Here is a 12,364-nt window from a genome sequence, read left to right on the forward strand (position 1 = left end):
AATCTGGTCTACCTCAAATTTTTGTTTTAGGGCCAAGGCTAATTGCGAGTAAATGTAATAAGTAATTTCAACAAATAATTATAGTGGAGAATCCAAAGCCTCCTATTCTGACAGTTACTCGGGAGTCATACTGGAACATTAGCCCTATGATGCCTAAAGCAACACTCCCTGTCTCTCTCTCTCTCTCTCTCCCTCTGCATTTCATAAGAGACTGGTTTTCCCGATTCTTTCTGAGATATACTCTTATTACTACAATATAAAATATAAAAAATCTGATTTATGTTCTGTGACCTATGGGAACATACAAGAATTCTGTCCGATCACTGGATCTCTTAAGAGATTTGATAAAAATGAACCAAGAGCTTACTAGTATTCATGGATTTTCCCAGGACTAACTAACTTGGGTTCTGGGACTACAAATCTTATGCCTTTTCTTTGATTGAATTAAGTTTTAATAAGAGAGTAAGGTACAAGGAGGCCATGTTTTTTAAGGCAAAATCCCCGCTTTCAGATATTTAGTCCAATTGTCTCTTCCTGAGGAGGTGGAAACTTAGACACAGAGAAGTGAAATGACTTGCTCAACATCATCATTTTTTTTTTACCAGGAGAGGTAAATGCCTCCTTCTGTTTCTTCAGAGGACAGACCAGCCTCTGACTGCAACCTTTACTGTCTCTTTCCTACCCTCTGATGCTTGTTTATAGGCATCCCAGCCCCTACTGTGTGCTTTGGGGTAAGTTATTTCCTCTCTCTAGTCCTCTTCTGTAAAATGAGTTATACTCAATGGGCTCTAGAGTATCTTTGAGCTCTAAACTTCTCTAATTATTTTATCTGTATTAACTCTATCTTCACAATTAGCTTTTAAGTTCCTTGTACAGAGGCAGATCCCTCTACCTCCACCAGCCGGTCCCCACCCCGACATATGACCTAGCACAGAGCTGGCATACTACAGGCACTCGATCAACACTTGTCTGACGGATGAGACACCTTTGATCCCAAAGATCATCAAGTGGCTATAGTCCAGTCCTTGTTTGGCCTGAATGACCACATTGTGCCCAATGTTTAGGGATGCCAGGAATCTCCTTGGGTTGAAGATTCCGAACAGCAGGGAGGAGTACACTCTCAGCCTGAAGACTGAGGGGAACTCCCAGACAGCAGGGCCATTCCAGTATTTGCCAGATCCCCAGTCCCTCACCAGAGCTGAGCAGAATACCACTCTCAGTGGGGAGATCAGGACAGGTCCAGGCCTTGAGAGCCTCTCCAGATTTCTTCTGGAGAGAGCAGGGAGCAGGAATAAAACCTGGCACCAATGCCTCCATCGTAGGTAGCTGGGGGAAACCACATTTAACTGTCTAGCCTACCATTCAGTAATGTGTCCTCTTCTGAAAAGCACCCAGTTTTCTTTCAAGATGATTCCAATTCTAACTAAAGAAAGACATTTTATTTGTATAGATAGCCTCTGCTTTGGCCTTATTTGTACTTAACCTTTCAAAAAACACTTAGAACATCAGAGCTGTAAGGGATCTTAAGAATCATTTTGTCCAAGCCTCTCATTTTTATAGAAAGGAAGTATCCGAGCCAGGATCACAGAGCTGCTTCCTGTTTTGCCGGAGAATGTTCTTCCTCCATCTCAGGATTTATTCTGTAGGGATCCCATATGGAGTCTTTAGTGAGTGTGTTGTATTCCTCCCCATAGAAAAATGTAAACTCCTTAAAGTCATCAACTCTTTTATTTTGGATGTTTGTATTCTTCACAGATAGCACACTGCCCTGGACATAAGAGGTACTTAATAAGTGCTCGTTCAATTGAATTGAATTGAATTTGGAAATTGAATTAATCCACAAAAATTATTACATGGCTCCTGAAATGATGTCAGAGAATTTCCCAGATGTCTATCGCAGATTAGTGATGGTGTTTTGTGTTTTCAAGTACATTTATAAAAAAAAAATCAACCTTGGTTGCTGAAAACCTATTTTTCATCAAATTGATGGCACCAACATGTTTTCTGGACCCAGCATGATCACCAAGCATGATTTTTAAAAAGATGACTTCGACCATGTACCTTCTGATAATAACTTCATGTGAAGTAGGTTATTCTGAGTTGGTACTGATTGATCGCAATGATTATCTGCAGAGCAGCTGGTAGGGAAGGTGCTTTTAGAAATGACTGTTCATATATAAACACTCCTTTCACCAATGCAACCAAATTTTTATTATTATTATTATTATTATTATTACGATTAAAGTTCTCAGGTCTCAACAGGAGATACAGCCTTGGAAATACAAAAAAAAATTAATTCAGTTGGTAAGCTGATTAGCTGGGCTACATTGATCCTCGTTCAGAATAATTCTATGTTTAGATGAAGGGTTTTCCTTAGCATGTAATTCCCTGATTTCCAGCTGGCTCATAAAAGAGGGGAAGGAGGGAGGGAGAGGGAGCAGGGCTGTCAGTGACGCCAGGGGCTCATTAGCAGTCCCATCACACAAGCTTCTGGCGAATCCCTTTCAATCTTTTTGCTTTTCATTGAAAATCAACTACCTGCTTTGTGGGAACATATCCTGGTGAATCCCCCCATTTTGTACAATCTTTTAAAACAATTATTTAAATTGTGGGCCCAGTGAGAAACCCCAGGATATGACAAGGTTTTCTGGGTGTTCAGTTTGTAATCTCTCAGCTTTGTTCTCTCCAAACCCCATCCTTTGGCCGTCTGCTACAGGCAAGAGCATTTCAAAATTGGAAAAGCACTGTGTCTAAAAGTCATAGGAGAGGCCAAAAATATTGGCTGGATTTGGAAACCAAAGGAAACTCAGAGGTAACAAAAACCTTTGTGTACACACACACACACACACACACACACATACATACACCCTTAAGAAAAAGTCCTTACACCATCAGGCATAGGTTAAAAAAAATTCTTGCCACATTGCCCTTATTGGCCAGTTGGAGAAATGAAATGAGGCATTTACTGTTTCAGTTCAAAAATAGCACTTGGATTGATTGAGACCTGGGTTTCTGATTCCCATAGCTCATGCCAGCCGTGACCATGGTACAGATTCAGTACTGGATGCTTCTTAGAACCCTTTTCCAATCAGCCAGTCATGAGGAAACAGGAGGTGAACTGAGCTATTATTCCCACAGGGCTAGCCCTGATCACCTCCCTCAGCTTACCCTTCTCAGTGGCATCTTTGCTTCTAGTGTAGCAGTTCTGATGGAGCCTACTAAGAAGGCCAGGGTTTCCTGGCCAGCTACTGATAATTGGGAATGGGAAATTGTTGTAAAAATCCCAAGCCAGGTGGTCAGTACAAAAACCAGACTGTGGTGAGCAATCTGCCCAGCCCTAAGTGTTTGTCCCTCTTCCCTAATGAGACTCATTAGGGCCTTGTCCATGGCAGAGAATTTCTAGCTAACTTGCCTTTCCTAATGGACCACTCAACCTTTGCCTTCTAGAGAGATGGAGAAAGTGGTGTGGACCAGGCTCAGTCTTTTGTCTTTCACAGAGAAGAAATGGAATTTTTTCTCTACTCAATGCTACTAGAAGGATCAGAAGTGATGATGAATATGGACATGTTCTGTCAGATCCAAAGTGTTTACAATGCAGGGTATTATTCTATAGGATTGGGCCAGTCTGATGAAAAGAAGGGGATACTCTCATTCATTGCTAGGAGCACAGTGCTTTTATGATGCTGGCAGTATATAATAAAGGGGAGGAAGGTATAAGCTCAGAGAGGAAGTGTGGTATAAAGTGAAAACCTTTGGAGTTTGAGAACCCAAGTCAGAATATTGCTTCTGGCACTCACTACCTATATGACATTGTGAAAGTAACAATTTCTTTGGGTCTCCATTTCCTCTCCTGTAAAATGAGGGGGCTGAATTAGGGAACCTTTAAAAATCTCTTCTGGTTCTAGATTTATGATTCTATATCCTAAGCACCTTGAGGTCAGGGACCGATTCATTTATATCTTGGGTTCCTCAGCATCTAGCACAGTTCCTGGCACAAAGTGAATAATTAACGTGTGCGGAATGTAATCGAATTGAAGGTCACAAGCCTACAATTGTCCAACACTTTGAATACAAAATTGCCACATTCAAAACTCCTAGTCCACCCAGGGAAAATAATAACTGAAAGAAGGATTTCACTTCAACTTAGGCAGAATCAATGCAAAGACCATGGCAATGACTTTGAGAAATGAAGATTTTACCTGTCTTATTTGAAGAGGGGGAAAAAAATCAATAGGTTGTCAAGTCCAGTAAAAAAGTGATCTCACAGGCTAGGTCAAGTATGATCAGTGTGAGTATCACCTTCCAATTAGGAAAAAGGCATCAGGCCATCCAGCTTGAAGATGCCATTGTCCCCTTTTTAGGCAAGATGGGTAGGCATAGGGAGGTAGGGTTGGGGAAGGGCCTCAAGAAATGCCCCCTCTCTAAGACCAAGTAAAAACCAGGAATAGAAACAGTAACATGAGTGAAAAGGAGGGAGATGAGGTGGAGACAAGAACTACAGTAATAGCCAACATTTATATAGTGCTTACTATGTATCAGAAACTCTGCTAAGCACTTTACAAATATACTCTCCTATGATTCTCAATGACTCTGAGGTAGGTGCTATTTTTTCTTTATTTTACAGATGAGGAAAATGAGGCAAACAAGTGAAGTAACTTGCCCTGGACCACACAGCTATATCTTAGATTTCAACTCGTATATTCTTGATTCCAGGTCAAGCACTGTCTCCAAAGCTGGCCTGTGGAGATGGGAGTAATGACTTAGGTCAACCATCATATCCAATAAGCCTCAGGTAACCTCTTTCTGTAGTTACCTCTTTCCTCTCCGAAGAGGCTTGCCTCTGATCTGGTCTTAGTGGCTAGTTTCCCTTCAAAGCCTACTGTTCATCTGCCCTCTGTCCTAGCTAAGATTAGGGTAAGAATTTGGGATCACAGGCTTTTTGAACAGGAAAGAACCTTACTAGTTACCCAGGCCAGACCCCTCTTTTTACATAAGAGGCTTTTGGCGGTGAAGTGATTTTTTTCAAAGTTGCTTAATAAGTGCTAAGTAGAGAGATCTGAACCCAGGTTTTCTGTTTTCCAAGTTGAATGTACTTTCTATTATACAATATTGCCAAAGACTTTCTCCCCATCAATCTCCTTATACATTAGGGAAAGAGTGGGCAATTCCTAAAGGTAATAAAGAGAGGGATCCCCTGACTCTATCTATGCTTGTGCTAAACCACTCTAACCTAATCTAGATCCTCTTTGCCTACAGTGTTCTGTACCTGTGAACTCAAATTTAAACCATGCTCAATTGCTATAAGTAGCTTGAGAAGATTAATGGTTTATCATAGATCATATAACAATAGTAATCTTGATAATAACTCATATTTATATAGTGTTTTGTGATTTGGAAAAATGATTTTTAGACTTTATCTGATTTGATATGAGAGTTGGAGGGTAGCAGATCAACCCTTCCTCATTTTACAGATGAGTTGTTACATCACAGAAAAGACATCTGGGGTTTCCAAGCACAGAATGCACAAACATAGTAAAAATAAACTTCAATACTTCAGTGTTTCGGTTCTTTTAGTTATGGATACTTCCTTCATTGATATAGATCCACCCGTCCACTCCTTCTCATCCTGTAGGATTCTTATCCCTGTTCTCCCATACATTCTCCACATTGTGCTAGAAGGCTTCCTCTAGTTATAGGATCCTAGATAACTAAGAAGTGGAGGGGACCTCAGAGGTCATCTAGTCCATCATCCTTTACAGATGAGGAAACAAGTCCAGAAAGGGTAAGAAATTTGCCCATGTTCACATATGTAGTAAGCATCAGAGGCGGGTTTTAGACCCAGGTCTTCTGATTCCAGAACCAGTCTTCTTTTCCACTCTACCTGGGCAACAGTACAACACTTGGGATGTCCATCTGTTATCTCTTGCTCTTAATGCATGACCAGTCCCTCTTCCCTTTCCTATCCTATATAGGATTTTTTCCCAGAATCTCCCTTAAGCTTTGCTATCTTGAACATATAACTATATTGTTGCCTACATGTACTCCCATATATATTTCCATTTTCCACTGAATTATTGCCCTTTCAATCATTCACAACTATGAACCTTCATAGACTGTGATGTTTCAAGATTTATAACCATATAGTATCCACCAGGAGAGTATTTGTGCCAAAAATAGTGGGAGTTTTAGCTGGGAGCAGGGTCATTAAAAGCACTGAACAGGTTTTTTAGATGCAATTCAGACTACTATCTCCTTCATATTAAATTCTGGGTCCAACTTATCCATCTGTGGTGCCTGTATCAGATATATAATGTTGGACAAACGCAATGGCATTACTATCCAGTTGCAAAGCATATTCTGGATAGTAGACATTTTTATCGTTTTATTTTTCCTATATGGATTGCTAGCTTAATCTCTTTGGAATAATCTTGAATTTCATTGAGGAAGCCCCGTAACATTCTAGGATCTAGTGCAATTAGCACAAGGTTATGCACAGCATCATATGGGGAAATGCCCTTCCATTTAGACCTGTCATAATCAACATTCATAATCAGATCATTGTTGAACATCTCTGTGTTCATATTATTAAAGACATAGAGAAAGTTTAAATATACATGAAACAAAATTATGCAGATCATTTCTTGGTGCTTAATTACATTCTCCAGTTTTGCTGGCATGAACCTTGCTGTAATAACCAAACTTGAAAGGAATCCCTCTAACTACTGTCATCCAAAATTCCTGTTTATGAGTCATTTGGTTTTTGCAAATGAGCTTTCAAACCTTTCAGGGTCTCTTTGGAACCTGTATGTGCTACTGAAACTAAGGCAAAATCATTTTGGCTTATTGTCTCCTGTCAGATGTGGTGTTTTCTACTTCTCCTGTCCCATTTTCTAGTAGGAGGTTCTCCAAGGAAATTTAGTTAATGTGATCAGGAATGGGCTAAAAATCTTTCTCTTCACTTACCCTTGCTATTTATCATTGAAAGCAAAAACTGAAGTCCAGGATCCAAAGAAGATAACCCTGCTTGTTTCCCAGAAGGACTATAGATGTCTGATCGCCTACTTGATAAACAAGGTACATTTATTTATACATATACACATATACACACATGTGCACGCACAGAATTAATTCTCTTTCTCTAGCTCTATGAATCAGGTAAGTGACACGTTAAATAGAGTGCAGAGCCCAATGTCAGAAGACCTTAGTTCAAATTCAGTTTCAGCCACTAATTAGCTGTGTGACTTGTCAAATCAGCCTGTTCTCCTCACTCTTCTCATCTATAAAATGGGGGTAATAACAGTATCTAACTCCTAGGGTTATTGTGAGGCTAAAATAAAATAATATTTGTAAAGTGCTTAGCATAATGCTATATAAATGTTAGCCATTATTAGCTATTATTTTATGGCTAGAATACTATCTCCTCTACCCTGTGATTGTGAGTCACTAATTGACTCTAGCTTTCTTTACAAATGGGTGGGAGAATGTTTTAGCAGGATTTAGACTGGCAAAGTACAGTAAACTCTCAGCAAAGCTATATGTAGCAGCTTCCTGGTATTTTTAGTATTTGCTATTTCTACATGTTTCTTTGAGGGGGAGGTCTATTTGACTGGCTTGATAGTGGAACAGATTTACTCAGGATAAAAGTTAGAACACTAGGCTCTTCTTAGGAAGAAATTGAGCAAAATTTTACAACTCACAAAGACTGGGAGAAGGAAAGGTTGGGTCATACTTAGATTTGGCTTTTGTCAAAAGGACAATGACATAGTCGATCCTATTTACTGTCATCCCTAATTGACCCCTCAGGACTGTGTAGCACACTCTATATCTTTTCATCAAACCTTAGCTAACATAAAAAGTGTGATGATTAAGGCAGTATGTGTTTTAGCACGACATATGGTGAGAATGTGCCTTAAGTATAATATTGATATTTCCTTTACTGGAGCGAAATACCATGACCTTAATGCTTAGCTAATATGGAGAAGGAAGGGAAAAGAAGGAAAGAAAGAAGGTAGAAGAAAGGAAGGAAGAAAGAAAAAAGGAAGGAAGAAAAGGGAAAGAAGGAAGGAAAGAATGGAAGGAAGGGAGGGAAGGAAAGGAATGAAGGAAGGAAGGAAGGAAGGAAGGAAGGAAGGAAGGAAAGGGAAAGAAAGAAAGAAGAAAGGAAGGGAGGGAGGGAGAGGAGTAGGAAGGAAGGAAAAAGAAAGGAGGGAAGAAGGAAAGGAAAAGATGGAGAAAAAGGAAAGGAAAGAATGGAGGAAAAGAAAGCAATGGAAAGGAAGAAGGAAGGGAAAGCAACGAAAAGACAAGAATGGAAGAAAAGAAAGGAAAAAGGAAAAGAGAGGAAAGGAAAGAATGGCAGAAAGGTAAAGGAAAGGAAACAATAGAGGAAAGGAAAGCAATAGAAAGGAAAGAGGAAAACAAAGGAAAGAATGGAGGAAAGGAAAGGAAAGAATGGAGGAAAGGAAAAAATGAAGAAAAGAAAAGCAACAGAAAGGAAAGGAAAGAATAGAGGAAGGAATGGATGGAGGAAAGGAAAGGATAGAAAGGAACGAATGGAGGAAAGGAACGAGGAAAAGAAAGGAAAGAATGGCAGAAAGGGAAAAAAGTGAAAGAATGGAGGAAAGGAAAGGAAAGGATGCAGGAAAGGAAAGGAAGGCAACAGAAAGGAAAGGAGGAAGGAAAATAAGGGAAAGAATGGAGGATGGAAAAGGAAAGAATGGAGTGGAGGAAAGGAAATAGGAAAAGAAAGGAAAGGAAAGGAAAGGAAAGGAAAGGAAAGGAAAGGAAAGGAAAGGAAAGGAAAGGAGGGAGAAAGGAAAGAATGGAGGAAAGGAAAAAGGAGTGGAGGAAAGGAAAGAGGAAAAGAAAGGAAAGGAAAAAATGGAGGAAAGTAAAGGAAATCAACGGAAAAGAAAGGAAAAAATGGAGGAAAGTAAAGGAAATCAACGGAAAAGAAAGGAAAAAATGGAGGAAAGTAAAGGAAATCAACAGAAAGGAAAGGAGAAAGGAAAGAATGGAGTGGAGGAAAGGAAAGAAAAGGAAAGGATGGAGAAAGGAAAGAATGGAGGAAAGGAAAGAATGGAGTGGAGGAAAGGAAAGAGGAAAAGAAAGGAAAGGAAAAAATGGAGGAAAGTAAAGGAAATCAACAGAAAGGAAAGGAGAAAGGAAAGAATGGAGTGGAGGAAAGGAAAGAGGAAAAGAAAGGAAAGGAAAAAATGGAGGAAAGTAAAGGAAATCAATGGAAAAGAAAGGAAAAAATGGAGGAAAGTAAAGGAAATCAACAGAAAGGAAAGGAGAAAGGAAAGGAAAGGAAAGGAAAGAAAAGAAAAGGAAAGGAAAGGAAAGTATGGAGGAAAGGAACAAGGAAAAGAAAGGAAAGAATGGCAGAAAGGGAAAGAAAGTGAAAGAATGGAGGAAAGGAAAGGATGCAGGAAAGGAAAGGAAGGCAACAGAAAGGAAAGGAAAAAATGGAGGAAAGGAAAGGAATTCAATGGAAAGGAAAGGAAAGGAAAGGGAAGAGAAGGGAAGGGAAGGGAAGGATGGAGGAAAGGTAAGAATGGAGTGGAGGAAAGGAAAGAGCATAAGAAAGGAAAGGAAAGAGAAAAAGAAAGGGAAGGGAAGGGGAAAGGAAAGAGGAAAGAAAAGGGAAAAGGATATGGGAAAGGGAAAAGAAAAAATGGAGGAAAGGGAAGGAAGAAAGAAGGGAAGGCAGGAAGGCAGGCAGGCCTTTTTGATCACTGGAGGTTCCTTGGGAGCTTTCTCCTCCTTGGAAGATTTCAAGAAGGGGCTCTTCCTAGAGAGGTTTTAGAGATGATTCTTGTTGAGAAATTGGTTGTACTAGATGTTCTTAGAGAACCTTTCTAGTTCTTACATTCTGCAATTCTGCAGTTTTGTGATTTGGAGAGTGGTTCTAGTTTAGACTAATTATTGGGTCCTTGGAAGAAAGGATTTTCATTCATTGAAAAGTTAAGTGCTTATTTGGTTCATGTAACTTATCGAGTACTTGCTCTGCCCAAGGAGGTTTGCTGGGTGTTGTTGAGGAAAGAAAATTAGATGACTAAGACATTTGCTGTTCTCAAAAAGGTTGTAGGCTAGTGTCTAGAAACACCTTTAATTTGAATAAGTATAGAAATTCCATGAAAGAAGTCTAGTGTCATGAACATTTAGAGGAGCTATAGCGTTTAGGGAAGACCTCATGGAGAAGTCAGCTTTTGCCACAGCCCTGTAAGTACAGGTAGTTTTAACATACTAACGTGGGGAAATTCCAGGAATACAAACTGCTTAAGAGACAGGATTCTGTGTTGTTTCAGGCTTGTCTCCCCAATGCCTAGCATAGTATATTACACATAGGAGGCACTTCATAAATGTTTGTGAAATCGAATTGAATTGGTGAATGAATGCTAAGAAAAGGTTACCTTCTGATTCTGCCTGCTCTCTGTAGGCCAAGGTATGAGGGGAGACCAAGTACCGGAAGAGAATGTAACAAAACAGCCTCAGAAGTCCAGGGGCAGATCACAGGCCAACAAGGACTTTGTACTTAAGGACTGGCAGTGGAGTCCACAAGAGCAGACTAAAAAGGTAGAGTCTGATTTGGCTGGAACCTATAGCTTGTGAAGGAAAGCATCATTTGCTAAGTCTGGAAGAGTATGTTGAAGGCAGATTATAGAGGGTTCGGAATGCCAGGTTAAGGATTTTGTCTCCTACTGAGGGAGCAATGGGTTTTAAATGGTCAGGACTGGAAGGAAAGAAATTAGGCTTAAGATAGTGAAGGTTGTGTGTAATTGGAGTGGGCTGGATGGGAGGCTAGCACTAGGATAATAGGATAATAGAATCCAAAGTCATATCAGGGACCTTAGAGGCAATTTAGTCCAACCTTCTCGGTTTACAGACGTGGAACCTTAGACCCATAAAAGGAAAGGAAATTGCCCAAAGTCCCTCGGATAGTTAGAAGCAAAACCAGGACTGCAATTTAGGTTCTCCAAATCCAGTGTGAGATTGTTAGTCAACAAGAGATGAATAAAGGGAGAAAACCGGGTGGGCTCAGCTAAGGACAAATAGCTTGGATTCTCGTTTGACAGTTTGCCGTGATGTTGTCCAGTAGCCTGGTATCCGGGGCCGATCAGATCTGAGATAGCACACTTCGGGTAAGGCCGGATTCTGGGGCTTTGTTTTGGCTTGGGTTTTAATTACTAGCTAACGGTGTGACACTTAACAGATTTCAGAGACCTAAACTTAAAGCATGGGCTACCAACAAATTCTCTTTCTGATGGCCAAAAGGAATCGGGGAGTTTTTTTTTTTGTTTTTTTTTTTTTTTTTTTTTAATCAGCTAGAAGGTTATCATTCCAGGAGGAACCCATTTACTTTCTGTTGCAATGTTTAGGGGTTGTTTTGAAGGAGGGCTTTATAGTCAGTGAGCATTCTCTCCTCTCTGCCCCTCCTCATTTCTTCTCCCATCATTTCCTCTCTCTCCCCTCCCCGAGTCTCTTTTCTTTCCCTTCTCTTCTTTATTTGCTACTTTCCCCTTTACTTCTCCTCTTCCCTCTGTCCTTCCTCCACCTCCCTTCTTTTTCTTTCTTCCCCTTCCTCTCTCCTGGTCTTCTCTCTCCCCTCTCTCTCTTTCTTTTCCCCTTGTCTCCTGCCCTATTATCCCTCTCCCTTTTCCTATCCCGATTCTACAATCATTTATCAAACATCTGCTTTGTAGGCACTGTGCTGGGTCATAAAAAGATAAAAAACCAAATCCCTCCAAAAGTTGACCATTGGGGTTGGGGGGAAGAGAGGGAGATAAAACATATACGTAAATAATTATGTGGAAAATGGACGCGGGGGAGAACGCTAACAACCGGGCTATAGGGAAAAGCTATCTCCTCCCCTTTCCCGATCGGGGGAAGAGTGCCTTCTGCTTGTGTGGGCTGAGATTTCAAAGGAACAACCTGGGAATCAGGAGCCAAACGGGATGGTCTCAGCCGCCGCCTGGCCGTCAGGCGGCTCCTAATTATTTAGCCCAAGACCTACGACGTCACCTTTCCTGCCTAGCCCGCGTCGGGACGAAGCCCCGACTTCGTGCCCGGAGGGCTTTAAGGTTACTAAAGCACCCGCCTCGGTTCCCGGGCCACCCGACACAGAGCAGCCCGCGGGGCGATCCCGCGCAGCTTCTCTTCCTCTCTGCCGAGAAGGAAGCCGAGGCTCCGGGCCTCAGGAAGTTTGCGCTTCCCCACGATCACCCGGCCACAAGTCTCTCCGGCGGGGAGCAGCGGCTCGCTCCCGGGTGGACCGCAGCCCGCCGCGTCCGAGCTAGGGGTTCCGACGGCTGGGCTCCGCGAGGGAGCTCGGCGCGGGGCTTCCGGGCCGGAGCTCGGGGGC

This window comes from Sarcophilus harrisii, chromosome X (genome assembly GCF_902635505.1).
Source record: "Sarcophilus harrisii chromosome X, mSarHar1.11, whole genome shotgun sequence".
NCBI lineage: Eukaryota > Metazoa > Chordata > Mammalia > Dasyuromorphia > Dasyuridae > Sarcophilus > Sarcophilus harrisii.